Source organism: Ascaphus truei, chromosome 6, assembly GCF_040206685.1.
Source record: "Ascaphus truei isolate aAscTru1 chromosome 6, aAscTru1.hap1, whole genome shotgun sequence".
In the NCBI taxonomy this organism is placed as follows: Eukaryota; Metazoa; Chordata; class Amphibia; order Anura; family Ascaphidae; genus Ascaphus; species Ascaphus truei.
This window is the reverse complement of record NC_134488.1, coordinates 128,021,228-128,040,527: the sequence shown is the minus strand read 5'-3', so window position 1 is coordinate 128,040,527 and position 19,300 is coordinate 128,021,228.

The window sequence follows — 19,300 nt, the reverse complement described above, 5'->3', positions numbered from 1 at the left end:
TGAAATTAAATACCGTCATATGTAGGAGTTGAACTTGACAGACGATTTTGATGCACTTTTATTTTGTGGCGCACAGAAATATTATTTTATAATACATCCCATTAACCTTTTCAAAGCCTAGTGCAGTCCATTTCGGTCACCAATACAAATGAAAACATTTTTTTGGGGGGGGGGATGCAGCTGAAGCAGATGGAGATTTGAGCTTAGTACATATACGCACACAAGCACAATTTAAATAGAGTTTGACGTGCCAGTATATTGAGAACAAAGCTGTATGCAATGCTTAGTACATTGGGGTGAGTGCAGAATACTCCCACAGGTACATTGTGTGTGTCCCGCTAATAACACCTGCTACATCTGTATATACATAGCTAGAAAAATGCACTGACCAGCTCGCTGTGGATAAGTGCATTATCTCCCCCGCCCACCCCCATTCGTGAGAAGGCTTTTGAAGGGCCCTGGGCTGCAGGTAAAATACAGCTCAGGGGCAGCTGAAGACATATCCATGACAACAGTGTTGTCCACTGCACATTTAAACCAGTTGTATCCCTGTAGGCGGACGCTCATAGAGGTATGCAAGGGAGACTGATTATAGTGAAATTAAATAAGCCTTTTATTGCGCCTGTTTCCTTAACATCAGGAAACCATCCAAACAAGGGGTAAACAAAGCTTCTATTCACTTGGGAGTATTTCTAGTGAAATACTATGCAGTTCACAACTCCCTTAGACAAGCATGTCTCCCAGCCCCAAACATATAGCATGAATTAAGCAGATATAAGAAGTCTCATAAATGAAAGTCTTATCTGTTCCTTGTGGTTTGGAGGGAAAATCTTCTCTGTCCCTGGTTCAGCTCCCTTTTCCTCAGGGTGTGTCAGCATTCAGGTTTAGAAGTTTCCCCTGTGTCTTGAAAGCAGCTCTGCTGTTTCTTCTGGCAGGGCTCAAGACTGTTTGTCTCCAAGTTCAGCTCAGGTGTGAGCTAAGGAGTCTCACTTCCTGTCTCAAAAGACAGGCTTTTCTAAGCCATCTAATCAGGCAGGTGGTGTTTATTAATTGACTACCAGCAGTTAACCACCACACTGCTGGATTAGAGGCACATTACCTGAACAGGGATAACTCCCCTGTTACAATCCCCCACACTCAAATCCCACCCTCTCACTCCTTCAATCAGCCACACTCCCACACTTTACCTTCTGTCTGCAACAAGCAAGTGAGAGAGGGAGGTGGGTGCATGTAATGCAGTGCAGCCCAGTTAAGGATGTGTCTGTTATAGGGAATGACACCCACCTCTTGTAGGAAGGTCACATGTGATTCAAGAATCTATTTTGTGGTTTAATGGAAAAATGTATGAGGTGTATGGTAGAGATAGGCAAATGTGTCCAAATTAGGTCCCCAAATAATTATTATATTTGTAAACATAAAGATCAGTATGGAAGCTTAGAAATCCGATGAAGATTCCATTTCACTTGAAAATATATATAATTTTTTTACCTTTGATTCAACAGTTTACAAAAGTTTTTTTTCAAATTCTTTGTGGATAAAGCGTATATTTTTGCGCAAACATCTGCAATATGTCATGTGACGGCCAATGAAAGAGGTTATGTGACAGAACCCAGTGTTACCCTGAACCCTCCAGCACTCAAATGGATACATGAGCACGCGCACACACGCACACACTGAGGATCGGGCACAGGCTCCGCCCCAGAGATGCCAGCATCACGGGCAGGAGGTCTACCCATGCAACCTCCAAACCATGATCCTACGCTGAATCGCTATGGCGGAGGGCCCATTGGCTGTCGTGGGTTTTTATACCAATGTATTATTCAAATCGAACTTACCCCTTCTAGTTTTGAGTCCCAGCATTCGAATCGCATATATCATGTCATTATGTAGTGCCAGCAGCCGGTAAGCCACATTAGCTCTAGCTCCAATAGCGTTTATTAAAACTAGATAGTAATTTGATGCTCTGACCGTCCCCAGTGATTTCCCCAAAATCCCATAGCAGGTGAACATTTCAACAGATGCAAATCTTTATATACACATACAGTATACCCATTAATAATAATAATATTTTTCATGATCATTTTATAACCCTCCCTCAAAAAGTATATCTTGGGGGCCCACCTTCCAACCTGTGTGTTACTGAAAGACGTTACAGTAACTGGTTAAAATTAGGATGTACTGTACTCTACATAAACAACACAAGCCAAGCACTGAGCATTGCCAATCTAGATGTTATGGAACTACTGGTTGGTCACCTGGCAAGGTGTACATTTTTCAGTTATCATTTCTGACAGAGATGTCATTTATTTATTTTATTTATTTATAAAATGTTTTAACAGGAAGTAATACATTGAGAGTCACCTCTCGTTTTCAAGTATGTCCTGGGCACAGAATTAGAATGACAACTACATGGTTACAAATACACAGTTGCAATGAGTGAAAAGGGTTATACAGTACATTACTGTATATACAAGACATTGTATGCACAGTTAAAGATAATATATATTATAGGTGTATATAACAGTTACCGACCAGATAAAAATGTAAGACAGCTTTAGTTTTGAAAGAACTTAGACTGGTGGCGGAAGTGAGTCTCCGGTAGACTGTTCCAGTTGTGGGGTGCATGGTAAAAGAAGGAGGAGCGGCCGGATAATTTTTTGAACCTTGGGAACATGTACAGTCTTTTGGAGTCAGATCTCAGATGATAAGTGCTGCGTGTGGTAGGGGTGAGGAGCTTGTTCAGATAGGCAGGTAGTATTGCCCAGAAAGTATTTGAAGGCAAGACACAAGAGTTGAACTTTGTGCCTAGACTCAAGTGATGACCAATCTAAATCTTTGAGCATTTCATAGTGATGTGTGTTGTAATTGCATTGGAGGACAAAGCAACATATTTAGTTGTAGAGGATATCAAGTTTGCTGAGGTGAGTTTGGGATGCCGTGCCATATACTATGTCCCCATTGTCTATAATTGGCATCCGCATCTGCTGTGTGATGCGCTTTCTGACCAGCAGACTTAGGGAGAATTTGTTCCTATATAGTACACCTTGTTTGGCATAGGTTTTGGATGTCAGGGTATCAATGTGCATCCCAAATGTTAAGTGTGAGTCAAACCATATGCCCAAGTATTTAATACTATCCTAGCCCCTGCTACTAGTTTTAGAGTTGATTCTGATCTGTAGCTCCTTCATTGGAAGCTTTAAAAATTTAGCCTTGGTCCCAAATATCATTGTTACAGTCTTGTCAGTGTTTAGAAACAGTTTGTTTTGGGAAATCCAATTTTCAAGTCTCAAAAAGTTAGATTGAAGTATGTGTTCAAGGTCGGAGAGGCTATGGCTGTGCGCATATAAGATTGTGTCATCCGCATACATGTGTATTGAGGCTCCCTTACAAGCTGTAGGAAGATCATTAATGTGACAAAGTGACGGTGTGAAAAGAAGGCACTAAACACTAAAAGAAGTCACTAAGTATAAAGTGACAATCAACATTAAACAACAATTTACATACTCTCGTGAAAGATAGTGACAATCAATGTATAAAAACAGTGATGTAACTATATAAACGTTGTAACTCCCTGCTCAAACCCACTGGTAGGATTTGTCTTCACTCGTCCCCAAAATGTAGAATTGGCTTCTCAAAATCCAGGGGGAGCATGTAGGGAGAAAAACAACAAAACACAACAAACTAAGTGTAGACCATATAATTGTGTGAATACAACTCTGTGCAATCTTTGCTCTCTTGTGCCGCCTACTCACAAAATATCAGTGGTTTTAAGTCAACATTGGTATACTGTGGTGAGTGTGTTCCTCTGGACTCAGAATCAAATTCTGATGAAGTGTGGAGATGCAAAGAAAAGAAATGCATCCGTAGTGCAGATCAATATAGTATAAGGTATACATTTTATATAGCACTTAAAAAATGCGCACTTACAATAAAACAGTGTAAAATCAGCATATATCACTCAATGTGAAAGTAGGACAGATTGACCGTGTCGGGGCTCACCACACTGCCTCCGTTGGACGTCTGCTATTGCTGATGGAGGCTCCACGTGTAGCTGTCTGTCTCCCGAACACTCGCGGTCTCCTGGATAGTGCGTCACTTCCGGTTAGGTTTCCGTGATGTGCAATCCCTCGACTTCTGGTCTTTCTTCCTCTGGGCGGTCTCACTCTACGCGTTTTGCCAATAGAGTATGAGGCTTCCTCAGGAGTGAGACCGCCCAGAGGGCATGGGCGTGCCACTGTGCCAATCAATTATTTTTTTTGGCATTTTGTGGATAAAACTTGAATGTCTTTTTATTTTGAGCCTTGTTTTAGTGATTGGCATGCTGCATATTGCCTGCACAGTGGCAGCTCGTTGTCTGGCAGGTATTGGTGTTTCACTGTGCCATTCAATTGTTTTTTTGGCATTTTTTGGATTCAAATTGAATGTGTTTTTAATTTGAAGCTTGTTTTAGGGATTGGCAGGTTGCATATTGCCTGGCATAGTGGAAGCTCATGCTCACGGGGCATGGGTTGCCACTGTGCCAATCAATTTTTTTTTGGCATTTGTAATTGTTTTTTTTTTCTTTGTAATACTGTGTTTTATTTTGGGCCTGTTTTTTTTAGCTTGTCCATTTATTACTATTGTGTTAAAGCATGTCCATATTTATATGGGCATGCTTTAACACTGTGCCAATCAATGGGTAGTGGGTGTAGTGGGCCCTGGGTGGGTGGTTAGGCCTCTCGGGCGGGTATTGTGGGAGGTTGGATTAACCCCTTAAATACTATATTGGTTACTAATTGTTAAAGTGATTAAGGGGTTAGGGGCCATTAGATTGTATTTTTTTTATTATACTGTTGAAGACAACAGAGAACAAGGACATTGATGATGATGAGGACAGCCTTCATCTGGCAGGGGTAAGTGCAAGTTTTATTTACTTTATGCTGGTTTATGTTTTATTTTAAATGGGCAAATGCACTATTATCCATATCTGGATAATAGTCATTTTGCCCATTACTATACTGTATGTGTTAGGGGGGTTGTTGGGGGTACAGGAGGTTTTTTGTGTATTAGCACAGTAGGTAAGTATTTTAATATTTTATTGTGGTAGAGGGATTGAGTGAAGGGGGTAGTTGCTCATGCACACTATGAATAAAAATGAAATGTTAGCAGTTGTATTACCTTAGCAAATACTGCACCGACACACTTTATTCGAGCAAATACCCGGTATGTACCTGGCAGATACCTGGAATGCGCCGCTCCTCACCTCTGACAAGCCCCGTTGCATTTGCCTTCCCAGCCTGGGTTCATGCCTGGCTGATGGGCGGCTGATCTGTTAAATGATAATGATTAGGATTTAATAGGCTGCAATGCTTCGCGTGTCTACCAGATGGCATAAATTCATGAATTGTAATGCAGTATATATATATGTACTGTGCAGTATTGCAGCCAGCGGGAATAAAATGCTTCAATCCCTGCTGGAAAATAACTCAATGCACTCGGGCAGAAAACAGTCACAAACCTCAATACACCCGGGTATACCCGAATTCGTGGGACTAGCCGAGCTCGGATAAAGTGTGTCGCCAGTGTATTTGCTAAGGTAATTATTTTTTCTTGGGGGGGGGGGGTGTTTGATACTAGTGTGTGGGAGCATGGGGTCTTCTGTGCTGAACAAAGTTGACCGGCACCCCATAACAGCTCCGGAGACACTCTGCTACAATACTGTAGTATTAAAATTAAATAAAACCCCCGCGATCGCCTGTGAGAGGTGCGCACGTAGAGTGACTGATTCAGCATATCTCTTGCTGCGTGTTTCTTACAGCCAGGTAGACCCCGGTAGGATTCAAACAGCAGGGACTCGTGCTGTGTTAGTCTGTTGTGGCAAATCTAGCGAGGATCTCGGGCAGATCTCGAAAAAAATCGACAAATGGTCGAATCCTGGACGCGGCATCTGTATGAGACACTTGTTCAAGAGAATTCATTTGTATCAGACAAATGTGAGAGAAACATTCCATCACAAAATTAACTGTAACCCCTATAATGATCTGTGAACATACATTGAAAATATCAATCATCAATACCTAATAAAGTGCATTTATAAAAGGAAAAACAATGTCAATTAAATAACTAACACATTTTGCTATCTAAGGAGAAGGAGTGGCTCAGTGAGTAAAGACACTGACTGGCACTGAGTGTGAAGCAGGGGAGCCTGGTTGAATTCCCAGTGTCGACTCCTTGTGACCTTGGGCAAGTCACTTTATCTCCCTGTGCCTCAGGCACCAAAAACATAGATTGTAAGCGGGGGCAGGGACCTGTGCCTGCAAAATGTCTCTGTAAAGCGCTACGTAGAACTAGCAGCGCTATACACCAAAAATTATTATTATTAATTATTTTAAATTAAGAATGAATATCATTAGCTAAACTAGTTCATGCCCTTGTCCTAGTTTATATAATAGATACATATAAACGATTCATTACAGCAGGGGTGTGCAAAGATTCCCTCATGCGCCTCCTGTCTCCTCTGATCGCAATGCACGCCTCTGGCGTCAATGCGCGCACCCCTGTATTACAGTATGTACAAAAAACACTTATAATTAATGGCTATATTTTTTCCACCTGCTTCTAATGTGTTCAGTTCACAAATCCCCCATGTTTCTCTCATTGCCATCTTTTTGGACATACAGTATGATTTCACCTTTTGGCTCTAAAACATTTTTCCAGTCCTGATGTCTAATCTTCATACAGTATGTTTATTATGCTTCTTCTCAATAAAATGATGTGCAATGGAATATTTGTATTTCTTGCTTTCTGCAAGTTTTATTGCAGGTGCAAACAAGGGCGTGTTTTATTGCATGTGCAAACAAGAGCGTGTATTACTTTTCTTGTATTACAAATTAAAAATCCATGTATTTTAAATTCTATTTCATTGTGTCGATTTTAAAAGTTTTTATATTAGTGGTTGACTCCAAGTGTGTATGTTGTTCAAATTTATATTAACCATTTATCTTTCTATTTCCTGTGGATAATGTTATTTTTATTTCATTTCTAATGTCTTTTAAGTAATATTTCATAATCATCGTTCTCATCTGTATGTAACGGTGTTTCCCCCATCTGATGGGGGATTCTGCCTTTACAGCATGCTATCTGTTGGAAAGCAGGAGGACTCAGTCGTCCGCCGATGGTTGTGGGGACACAGGACAGGTTTCTGGGGTACATACCCCACATGGTTCTCTAGCAGGGCAATTGTTTGGAAATGGCCTTATAACCCTTCCAAGATTGATGGGCAGCAACAATTGCTTCTCTAAAATCATTGCTGATGTCTTTCCTCCTTGGCATTGTGTTAAAACACACCTGAATGCTCCAGACCAGCAAACTGCTAAAACTTTGACTTTTATAGAGGTGGTCACACTTGCTGATGATCAATTAATAAAAGGCATTTGATTAGCAGCACCTGTCTGCTACTTAGCATCTTAATTCCTATGGAAGCAGTAAGGGTGCTGGACAGAGAAAGGTGTCTTAAACTTCCAGGAAAGAGTGAGTACAATGACCGCTTCAACATCAAGAGCACATACTGTACAGCATAGCCTCAGGTTTTATCAAGCAAGGTATCTTAAAACACTATCATATACAGAACTTCAACAAGACCGCTATATAAATAAAGACATACAATACAATACAATTGGAACACACTTCGGCAATCTGCCGCGGTTCTGTTATAGACGGGGACACTATCTGCTGGATTACCTTTCACAAGCGGACCCAACAACCAAGTATGCAGTAAAACCAACATGGTTGCAGAGACCAGCGGGCAATCACAAGTGTTATGGATGTGTTAATTGCCAATACTTAATATTGGGGAAAACTTACACACATCCCCATAATGGCAATAAGATCAGAATTACAGACTTCATGAACTGCGAGTCACTGTTTGTGGTTTACTTCATCAAATGTCCCTGCGACTTGTATTATTTGGGGATGACCATACATATGCTTAAGGAACGGCTGAACCTCCACCGATCCACTATATGCAAGGCTTTGGCTGACACAGAAAATAAGGAGGACCTCAAACTTTAACCAGGTGCCCGACACTTTAAAGAACATCAACATGGATTGACCACTCTTTGCTGCATGCCAATCATGCTCCAGCAAGAGGGGGAGATCGCAACAGAGTACTTCTTCAATTAGAAGCAAAGATGATCTAAAACCTCAATATACTCAGACCAAGAGGCCACGATCTTAATTGCGGAAGATCTCCCGTAACCCAGTGTTTGATTGTTCTCTTGGAAACAATGATGATGTACCTGACCGAGGAGAATAGGAGTACACACGATGATTACCAATCATGATCACCTTTTCTCTAGATAAAATACATGGGAACATGTCAGGATTGGGCGACATTTGTGATGGATGTCTGGGTCACATATATTTATGGGAGTCTACCCATTTTCTTTGCAGCAATTGACTGATGTTGCTAGGAGTTGCCTTGTTGATGATCAATCGGATTTATGTTTTTCCCACAGATTATTAACCTGAAGGTTTTTTCAGAGACATTATCAATCAAGTACTGTGACATCATACCTGTCTGTTGGCAAGTTTACTGGTAATTATCCAGGTTTAATGACATTGCAGTCATGGCCTATTTTTGATATAAGCATATCTGTTGACATTCCTCAAAAACACTTATGTACTTCGATGGATATATGTTGTAATTAGGTACCTCTTCCTTCATGGTGTTTATTATGGACATTAAGAGATTTGCATAATTTGGTACCTAGTCTGGGGACGGTGTCCTATTTATTCACTACCCTAGGCAAATTAACTGTGTCTCTTTACATTATGGCCACTGCTGCACTGTGTTTACACATGACTGTCCTGGCTTTAATTCCTGTGATCAGCTTCACCAAATATGTTCAACATCATTGCAATTGTGTATTTTTTTCAAACATCGTCAACATGTGTATATACTTTATGTTCGCCAAACACTATGTCACGATTTTGTGTTCATGTATGACAGCAGCCCAACTTTTGCCCAAAGTAGGCAATTGTATCGACGGATTATTTATTTTATTTATTTATAAAAACGGTTTACCAGGAAGTAATACATTGAGAGTTGCCTCTCGTTTTCAAGTATGTCCTGGGCATAGAGTTATAATGACAAATACAGTAGTACATGGTTACAAATACAGTTACATAAGTGAACAGGGTATACATTATGCACAGTTAAAGATAATATATATTATAGGTGTATGTAACAGTTACAGACCAGATAAAATGTGAGACAGCTTTGGTTTTGAAAGAACTTAAACTGGTGTGGATGTGAGAGTCTCCGGTAGACTGTTCCAGTTTTGGGGTGCACGGTAAGAGAAGGAGGAGCAGCCGGATGCTTTGTTAACCCTGGATTCGGAGCCACGACTACCTACCCCCAATAGTTATGGAGGTAACCCTTTGGGCTGTCAGGGATTTTTAAATCAGTGTTCTATTCACTTTGAACTGTTGCCTTCTCACTTTCCTTCTTAAAGCTCTAAGATAGCATATATCATATTCAATCAAGCAGGGATTGCTAGGGTATGAGTTTCAGGGGAGGTTTTGAGGAGAAACCGCTGACAGAATGTGCCTAGGAGGTTCGGGTCCGGAGTTGTCGGTTCCTTTATAAATGTACCCGGGAATCACGCCTGAGTCTCGGATACATGTACAGTGGCGACCACCTTTATTTTAACTCGGCTAGCTCCGCGAATTTCAGATTATCCCGGTTATGTGCGGTTTTGTGTCGTTTTCGCCGGGGTGAATTGCGTTATTTTCGCGGCTGTGATTTAAGCATTTTATTCCCGCTGTCTGCAATACTGCAGTGCCGTGTAAAAACTGATGGGGGCGTTTGCTGCTGTTGTCTTTGAAGCCGAGAAGCCGTCCCCTGGCGAGATGTGTTTGCAGGAGAGAGAGATCCGCTGCTCTCTCTGCGCAAACATCGGCACATTAAAAATTATTTAAAATACATTTTTATTCATAGTGTACATGTGCAGGGAGTCTCCGGAGCTGAACCGCATTGGTTTCAGGTCCGGGGACCCCCTGCTTACCGAGATACAGGCCCCTTTATGAGGTGCCGGTATCGCTCTGCATTTAAAGGTCCCGATCACGTGACCGCGGAATGTAAACAAAGCAGAGGGATACCGGCACCCCATAAAGGGGCCTGTATCTCGGGAAGCAGGGGGTCCCCGGACCTAAAACCAAAGCGGTTCCGCTCCGGAGACCCTCTGCACATCTACAGTATGAATAAAACACCCATATCAATAAACACTCGTTCCTTACCTTTGCGGCTATGTGCTATGGTAACAAAGCAGCATATCTGTATTTTAATAATATTGTGCAGGAGCAGGGGGTCCCCTGAGCTTTGATTTGTGGCTCAGGGAACCCCCTGCTCACTGTACAGTATTATTAAAAATACATTCATGCTGCTTCGTTACCATAGCACATAGCCGCAAAGGTAAGGAACGAGTGTTTATTGATATGGGTGTTTTATTCATACTGTAGATGTGCAGAGGGTCTCCGGAGCGGAACCGCTTTGGTTTTAGGTCCGGGGACCCCCTGCTTCCTGAGATACAGGCCCCTTTATGGGGTGCCGGTATCCCTCTGCTTTGTTTACATTCCGCGGTCATGTGATCGGGACCTTTAAATGCAGAGGGATACCGGCACCTCATAAAGGGGCCTGTATCTCGGGAAGTAGGGGGTCCCCCGACCTGAAACCAACGCGGTTCAGCTCCGGAGACCCCCTGCACATCTACACTATGAATAAAAATGTATTTTAAATAATTTTTAATGTGCCGATGTTTGCGCAGAGAGAGCAGCGGATCTCTCTCTGCTGCAAACACATCTCGCCCCCGCCGGCCTATAGTATCATTGATGTGCATATACTGTATAGTACTGTATGTGTATGTTAGGGGTTATAGGGGTTGTTGTTATACAGTATATATATATATATACTGCATTACAATTCATGATTTTCTGCCATCTGGCGGACACGCGAAGCATTGCAGCCTATTAAATCCTGAACCATTATCAATTAACACATCAACCGCGCGTCAGCCGGGCATGTCCCGTGGCTGGGAAAGCAAAAGGAACGCGGCATGCTCCGGGTGAACAGCGTCGCATTCCAGGAACAAGCCAGGGAAAAAACGGTGATTTGTTAGAATAAAGTCTGCCGCAGCACAGTAGGCACATTGTCCCGACAATATCTCCCTTTGAAAACGCAAGTGCGACTCACACTAGGGTACCCTTCTTAAGCACAGCCCAGAAAGGTGAATGAGGCACAGGGATGAATAGGTACACCTGTTGCTGAGGGAATCCCAAGATTAAGGGGGGTACCCCTGCTAGTGCCCAGGTGACCAAGAACCTGTATTGGGTTTGTGGGTGCCCCAACCGTATATAAGGTTGAGGGGGAACTCTCAGAGTCCAGACTAAGTCCAAGAGCCAGAGTGTGGGGAATATGGCAGATATAAATAAAGTCTTGGTCCAGGGGGGGGGGGAAGGGAGCGGTACAATCAGGAACACACTGAAAATATAAAAAGATAAAAAAAATAATAGTGCAGTAAATTCAAACAGTGTGGGAAATAATTGAATCTTGGCTCGGTTAGAATTCCTACTTACAACATGTAGAATAAATGTAAGCAGTGGTCTGACTCTGTCAGTATAGATAAGGTTAGATCTTCAGCAGAGAAGAAGACTCTGGATAGGAGATAACTTCATACAGGGTTCATTGAAGTGATGGAAACTCAGATTCACGGAGAGTGTTGAGATCATATAGAAAAGAAACGAACCATAGTGTAGATCACAAAACACAATTTTATCCAATCAAGCAGAGTAAGAAATGTACTTACAATAAGCACATAAGATATGTACACGTAACAGTATCGTGAGACAGTAGAGGGCTCTTAGTTGAAAGAAGTTAGCTGGACTTTCTCCCTTGGCTCCCACCTCACCACCGATGGATGGCGTCTGACGTCACTTCCGGTAAACGGGTGATGACATCCGGTAGAGAGCGGGGAAGATGGATCTCAGCAGATCGACAGCAAATTTGGCAGGCACCTCACACGTCTTCACTCATGGAGCAACTGCAGCAGACTGACGACAAGGCTCAACGCGTTTCGCTGTTCATAGACAGCTTCCTCAGGAGCGAATAGTAACCCTTATGGTTGTTCAGTATTATATACTATGGTTGATTGAAATCAATTAACGGACTAACCGTCTATAACAATTAAAAAATTAACCCACAGGTTGCCAAAAACTTTGGCACATCACTCTGCGGTCCAAAAAAGGCATTGCATAACATAACATAACAATGTGACATTTTATTAATATACTAACACTCAAAAGATATGGTGGTTAAAAATGGCGAACAATATTATTAAAAATACATGAATCGGATGGAATAAAAGAGAGAGATAAACAAGTGATTAGTGGACAATTTGGGTAAAAAATCAATTAGTTGGAAAAAACTCATTAAGAATATAAAATAGCTTAAAAAAGCTTAAAAAGTATAAAAATGTTAAAAATACACAAAATATACAAAGTGCAATGTGCAATATGTATAAGCAGCAATCTTGAATTAAGTGCAAAAAGCAACAGTAGAATAAGAAAAAACTGGCAATCTAAAGGGGGGCACGGAGAAATTAGATCAGAAAAGGTATAATTTCAAAATCAGCATTTAAGCCGTATGGGATGAGTGTATTTAATTTGTGTATCCAATACATCTCTCTTTTACTGAGATCCAGTTCTCTACTACGTCCTCTCCAGTGTTGTAAAACGTTCTCAATTACAGTAAATTTCAGATCTCTAGGATTGGAATTATGGTATTTGGCAAAGTGCTTACAAATTCCTTGGAAGGTTGAGAAGTATTTTTGGTTACACACCTTTTCACTGTGTGTTAATTTTTGCACTTTAATTATATTGAGGGTGTTATATAGCGCCGATACAAATCACTTGGGTTCAGATATAAATAAAGTACATCATTTTTCCTCTTCTGTCCCCCATACCCAGAGATTTAGTAGTATATAAAAAACATACTTTATTAATGTACTGTAATGTGCTTGTTACATTCGGAACCAATGTCCAAACAGGATGCCCGAGCTAACGCATAGGCGCCGGTATGTCTGCTTGACATCGGAGTTCAAAGCAGTCAAAGGATGCCAGAGGGGAGAATAGCATTTGGTCAGCGGGGAAAGGCGGAGTACCAGGTCTGGAGATCAATGGCAGTCCTCCGGGATGCCACTTGCTCTGCCAGACTTGGTGGAGCATGCCCGGCGATGGTATTGAGATAGCCAGGGAGAGAGGTGGCAGGCTTGTGCATGTCTCTTGGCTATTTCATATTTCCCGCTGACCCGGCTTTTCTAGCCGGCTTGGCTCTGATTGGCTTCTTGAGATAGTTCCCTCATGTTGATTGGCTGCTGAGTTTTGTGAATGAAAATCAGAATACTATAAGAATCTGTGAGCCAATCAGATTCGGAGTTCCCTGTTGTAAGATTGTGTGTGGGCTTTTCAAAGTTGCTTCTGCGTGAATAGCAGAGCAACCGGCTTTGATTTCAAGCCTGAAAAGCCTGCCTGTTAGAGTCTAAGTCCCGACTTTTGCATCCACATTCTCAGAAACGATCGTAGCAGACGCGGCTAGGATTTCATGCTGATTTGAGTTCCAGGAGATTTGGACTAACTCGCGGTCAAGAAATTCCAATTTCTCAAAAGAGAAGGGAGCGGTGACAAATTAACTTTATGCCGATTTGGGTTCCAGGAGATTCCGGACTAAGTCCCAGTCAGGGTAAAACTCTTATTTAGAGTCCCCTGCACTTAAGAAAGTCTAGTTTTCGACCCCAGTCCCAAAGTTAGTGTGTATTTTTGTCTGTATTTTGTGTATCATTTTGTGTAAGCGAATTTATGCTGAATAAATTACAATTTATTTCATTACCCTGTTTTGCTCAATGAATGATCCTGGTGTAGCCATGTGTAAAATTAGTGTAAATATCTCTTTCTCATGCTGGCAGTAAACCTGGTAAGTATGCAGGATTGCCAGCAACAATCATGGAGGTTTGCCTTCAAACACTGGTGAGGTGTCATATGTCCCAAAGGAAGTGACAACATGCTTTGTGTCCACCCCTAGTGACACAGAGGGTGTCTGTTTTCTGGAGGTGATATAAGACACAGAACTGCCTAAAGTTAGCAGTTCAGTTCTGTTGGTGTTTTGACTCTGTTCAGGAGAGTCATGTGGAGGTCTGCAACAGTGTTGCAGAGGCTGATGCAATAGCTGTGAGTCTGGGCAGCTCAAGAGAGACAAGCTGGTGAATCTCCCTGAGGGGAGAGGTGGAAAGTACTCCATTAGGAGAAGGAGGAGCGTTCCAGATGGAGTGCAGCAGAGAGATGAGCGGCTGAGCTGACCGCTGCAAGGGGCAGTCTGCCTATACCATCATCAATAAAGATGCCCTTGTTCACAAGAACCCCAATGTGTGCAGAGATCCTGATGAGGTGGAGGCGCTGCACTGTATGTAGGTAGTACTCTAACACACTACCTCAGCTGCCTGTCTGGGTTGGCATTCCCCACACAACATCATGCGGGAGACTCAGGAGTCCTGTTGCCAACAGGTGCACCACCAGACAAGACCATGTAATGGGGACTGGTTAGACCACAGGGGCCAATGTGAGATTGGGTGGGTCAGTCAGGCCAGAAAATCCGTTTCATTTGTAGGCGCTGCTGAGATCCCTGTCAACAGGACAGGCTTTTGCTAGGCACACTGGGAAACAGGAGAGTGTATGCTGCCACTTTGTGCTGTGTTGGGATGGGACCCAGGCGTAGTCAGGGGAACTGATGGAGTTGTCAGACTGCAGGGACGACCTGGGAACCTGAGAGGAGTTGTGAGTCTGGAGCCGGCTATAGCTGTCCTAGTCACCTTGAGGTAGTGCTAGTTGGTAGGATGCTTAAAGGGATAGCCTGTTAACGTGGTCAGGAATCCTGGAGAGGGTCTGCGCTAGGCTGACCAAGAGAGGTAGACGCCCAAGTACTGCATGGAAGAGCCAGAGTACTCTAGCCCATTCCAGACCACTTACCTTAGGGAGCACAGACTGGGAGGAAGGAGATAAAGCAGACACAGAGAGAGTTTGCCTAGCCTGAGGTAGTGCAAACACAAGTCCGGCCTACATTAGGTACGCAAGGTGGTGCATCAAGGCAATCTTTATTGTATCGGTGTGGCAGCTGCCCCGCAGAGAGGAGCTCCATGTACAATAAAAACATATACAGTAACCAAATGGCGACCGCAAGAATGGAGGATCCGCGCTGTGCGGAAGGTCCAAAATGGCGGACGGAGGCAGACGGAGAGAGCACACATGGAGTGTGTGCAGGTGAAGAGCAAGCTACGGAAACGACTTTTGGGAGCCAGCTGTGGAGTGGCGCGAAAGCTGTGGTCGCGCCGTTTTTGTCCTGTCTGGGACCTAGGGGTACTGCCCCGGAGGACAGTGAGGAGGATATTGTAGTGGTGTGTGGGGAGAGTGATGGATTTGCTTGCCAGTCAGCGTACAATACACACAGAGCTACCTCAGTTGCTAAAGTGAATGGCCGAGTGAACCAAAATGGCGGCTCCCGCTTCCCTGGGAGACCGCGTGGGCCGAGTGCAGAGAATTCTGCAAATGCAAAAGTTGCAGACAGTTGGCCGGGATTGGCGCCAAAGAGAGAACCCCACCCTGTTGGGGGTAGTGGCGCGAAAGCTGTGGCCGCACCCTCCAGGACTGTGACAGGCTCAGAGCCAATTATGGGCCATAACGTGAATCTGTGGGACCCTCCCCAAATATTCACCAGGGGGAGGGGTCTCTACCTCTGCCAAGCGAGACCCGAGTTGTCTGAGGGAGGAGCTGGATGTGAGCTTCCTGTCCCACAGTTGCGAGGAGCTGGTGAACAGGAGAGACCACTGTGCAAAGTGTCTCCCGTAACCAGCACTACAAAGAGCGAGATGGATATTGGGGTATATCCCTATTCATTGCCAGGAGTCTTCCTGGTAGTCAAGGCTGGGGACAAAGAGACATTGCGGTGCCAGTGCATGCAGTGCAGGTTGCCCGGTGGAGAAGCCAGCACAATGGCTTGGTGCCCCCAATGTGGCATCCACTACCTAGGGGCCGTGCAGCCCTTTGTACCAGGGCAGACCGTGGAGGCTGGAGCGGACGCAGCCATGCTGACGGCTGAAGCCCCGCGTGCGGCCTGCAAAGAACCAGTTGATCCCGGTACCTGGGGATCGCTCCTGATGATTAAGACGGAGCCGGAAGAGAAAAAGACCTACTGCTCCGACAAAGTTTAATCTAACTAAAGACGCAAGCTGGCCGGGATCGCAGCAGGCTTGCCGCGGGACCATTCTCCGGTTTAAAACCGGAGTTTCCCGCGCTTTCCCGCGCTTCAATAGATAAGCGCTATGGCGCTTACTATTGAAAGCGCCCGAGGCGCAGGAAAAACCGGCCGAAACCCGGCCAGGTTGCGGCGGAGACAGCCGCGCGGCGCACACGTTTTTTTCAAAACGCGGTGCTGGCCGAGTTAGATTAAACTTTGTCGCCAGTGTACCAGCGAGGTGAGGGCCGAGAACCTCCCCAACGGTCCCCTGGGGGAGTGCCACTCCCTGAATCGGAGTTCAACTCCTCGGACGAGGAGCAAGCGACCCCGACGACGGTGGTGATGCGCCTACCGGCAGACCACTACAGCGGTGCTGGGAAAGAACCGGCACTTACCTGTGTCGCGGCGGAGCAGAGTCTCGTGTCGCCGGTGCAGAAACAACCTGAGAGGTGGAGTCCCACGGCCGTGGTGACTGGCAGAGCGGACGGCGGAGAAGGAACCATCCCGAGCCGACGGAGCGGTAAGCGACATCCTTGCCCTCCCCAGGCGCCGGTGGTGGCAACGGCGGAGAGAGGCCTAGCCCAGGCCCGAGCAGAGCGGAGAGCAGAACCCTCACTTCCGGCGGCGGACATCGTTCTGGAGGAAGAGGTTCCGGTGGGGAACCCAACGAAAGATGGCGGTGAGTCCCGCGAGATCCATGACATAATTTCTGGTTGGCACAGCGGAACCGGATGGAAGATGGCCACGTCCTCGCGGACAAGCAGCTGTACCAGGTCGCCTGGGTCCGGGAAGAGCTGGCAGGCCCTGCGGAAGCCTGGGAATAAGGAGGCGAGTGGACCGGAGTGCCAGTCCGATGGTACCGGGCAAGGTAGCGAGAAGTTGCGGGTCGGAGCCCCGCCTATGCCGGCGGTGTTCCCCTATGCCCAACCCCCGGCCATAGTTAAAACCCCTGCCCCTGTCACTTTCTCATCTGGGTCCCAGTCTAGCCAAGGATTGTCTGGGGAGTCCCGAGCCACTTTTGATGAACGGACTGGGAAAAACTTGGACTGGGGCGAGTGCTTTACATCTGATGATGGGTCGGGAGGGGAAATGTCTATGCGAAGAGTGTCATCATGTACCAGTGATAATAGTAGTACTATTAATGTAAGGTGTAGGCCTAAGAGCCTTGGGTCCAATTCTAGGTCCACAGCGACATCATGAGTTTCGTCTGGGGATTTAGGTAATGTCGCTCATATTGTGCCTATTGCCCGGGGAACCCCCTAAACGCCAAAAGTTGTTACTTTATTTTCACCATCCATGGGAGGGAGAAATTGAGTTTGAGATGGGTTCCACTGATGAGGATAGGGGATATAGTTCTGATGATGAGGAAGGATCAGACGAGGAAAATTGGGATTCTGATAGTTCCATAGAAAATTGGGATCGTGAAACAACAGATGAGAATTGGTATAATGAGACAGCAGAAAAGGTGTCTTACATTTCCAGGAAGTGCCTTAAGGAAGTGTATGGGCATGATCCTCTCAGTCCACTAGCATCCATTCCAGAGATATGGGCTGATTGTGGGTGTCCAGTATGTCACCCAGAGTGTTATAGCATTGGTGCTCTAAACCCATAGGACCATGCTGTGCGCAGGCCACCTTAAGAGGGTATGGTAGTACCAGTAATGGATACTCCAGCAGGGAGTAATCCTGGTTGTTACACATCTAAGTTAGGATGTAGCTGTTATTATGTTATGATGAAGATATGTACTGTAATAATGTATTGTTGTGTTTTGCAGTGCTACCTGAAGGAAGGTTCCGCAAATTTAGATCCCAGCCGGACCGTTGGGTTCCACCAGGGGGAGAATGTAGCCATGTGTAAAATTGGTGTACATATCTCTTTCTCATGCTGGCAGTAAACCTGGTAAGTATGCAGGATTGCCAGCAACAATCATGGAGGTTTCCTCTCAAACCCTGGTGACAACATGCTTTGTCTCCACCCCTAGTGACACAGAGGGTGTCTGTTTTCTGGAGGTGATATAAGACACAGAACTGCCTAAAGTTAGCAGTTCAGTTCTGTTGGTGTTTTGACTCTGTTCAGGAGAGTCATGTGGAGGTCTGCAACAGTGTTGCAGAGGCGGATGCAATAGCTGTGAGTCTGGGCAGCTCAAGAGAGACAAGCTGGTTAATCTCCCTGAGGGGAGAGGTGGAAAGCAACTCCATTAGGAGAAGGAGGAACCTTCCAGATGGAGTGCAGCAGAGAGATGAGCGGCTGAGCTGACCACTGCAAAGGGCAGTCTGCCTATACCATCATCAATAAAGATGCCCTTGTTCACAAGAACCCCAAGGTGTGAGTGTGAAGTTACTCCACAGCGGAAGGCACCACCAAGAAGGAGTTCCTCATCAGAACCATCTCCTTGCGGACGCAGAGATCCTGATGAGATGGAGGCGCTGCACTGTATGTAGGTAGGACTCTAACACACTACCTCAGCTGGCTGTCTGGGTTGGCATTCCCCACACAACATCATGCGGGAGACTCAGGAGTCCTGTTGCCAACAGGTGCACCACCAGACACGACCATGTAATGGGGACTGGTTAGACCACAGGGGCCAATGTGAGATTGGGTGGGTCAGTCAGGCCAGAAAATCCGTTACACTGGTAAAAAGGTGTAAATAACCTGGTCTCCCGTGACAAACCTCTAAAATAAAAGCTAACCAGAATGAAAGAATATACTGCAAGATAAACAGATAAATTATTGTAATACAAGAGGAGTGCCTTGTTTGCAGCAGCAATATAAATTTTATAGGGTTGACAAAGAGGAAACATAAAGAAAGCGTTGCACAACATAAGAGAGCAATAAAGAAGTGATCAAAAATATTCCATTGCAAAATGTTTTGCCAGCGCAGAGGCCTTATGAATTGGGGCAACCCGTGCAAGACTCCTTGCACCCAGGTCCTACACCTGATCCCTGATGGTCTTGCTCCCTTCCCAGCTCACCCACACTGTA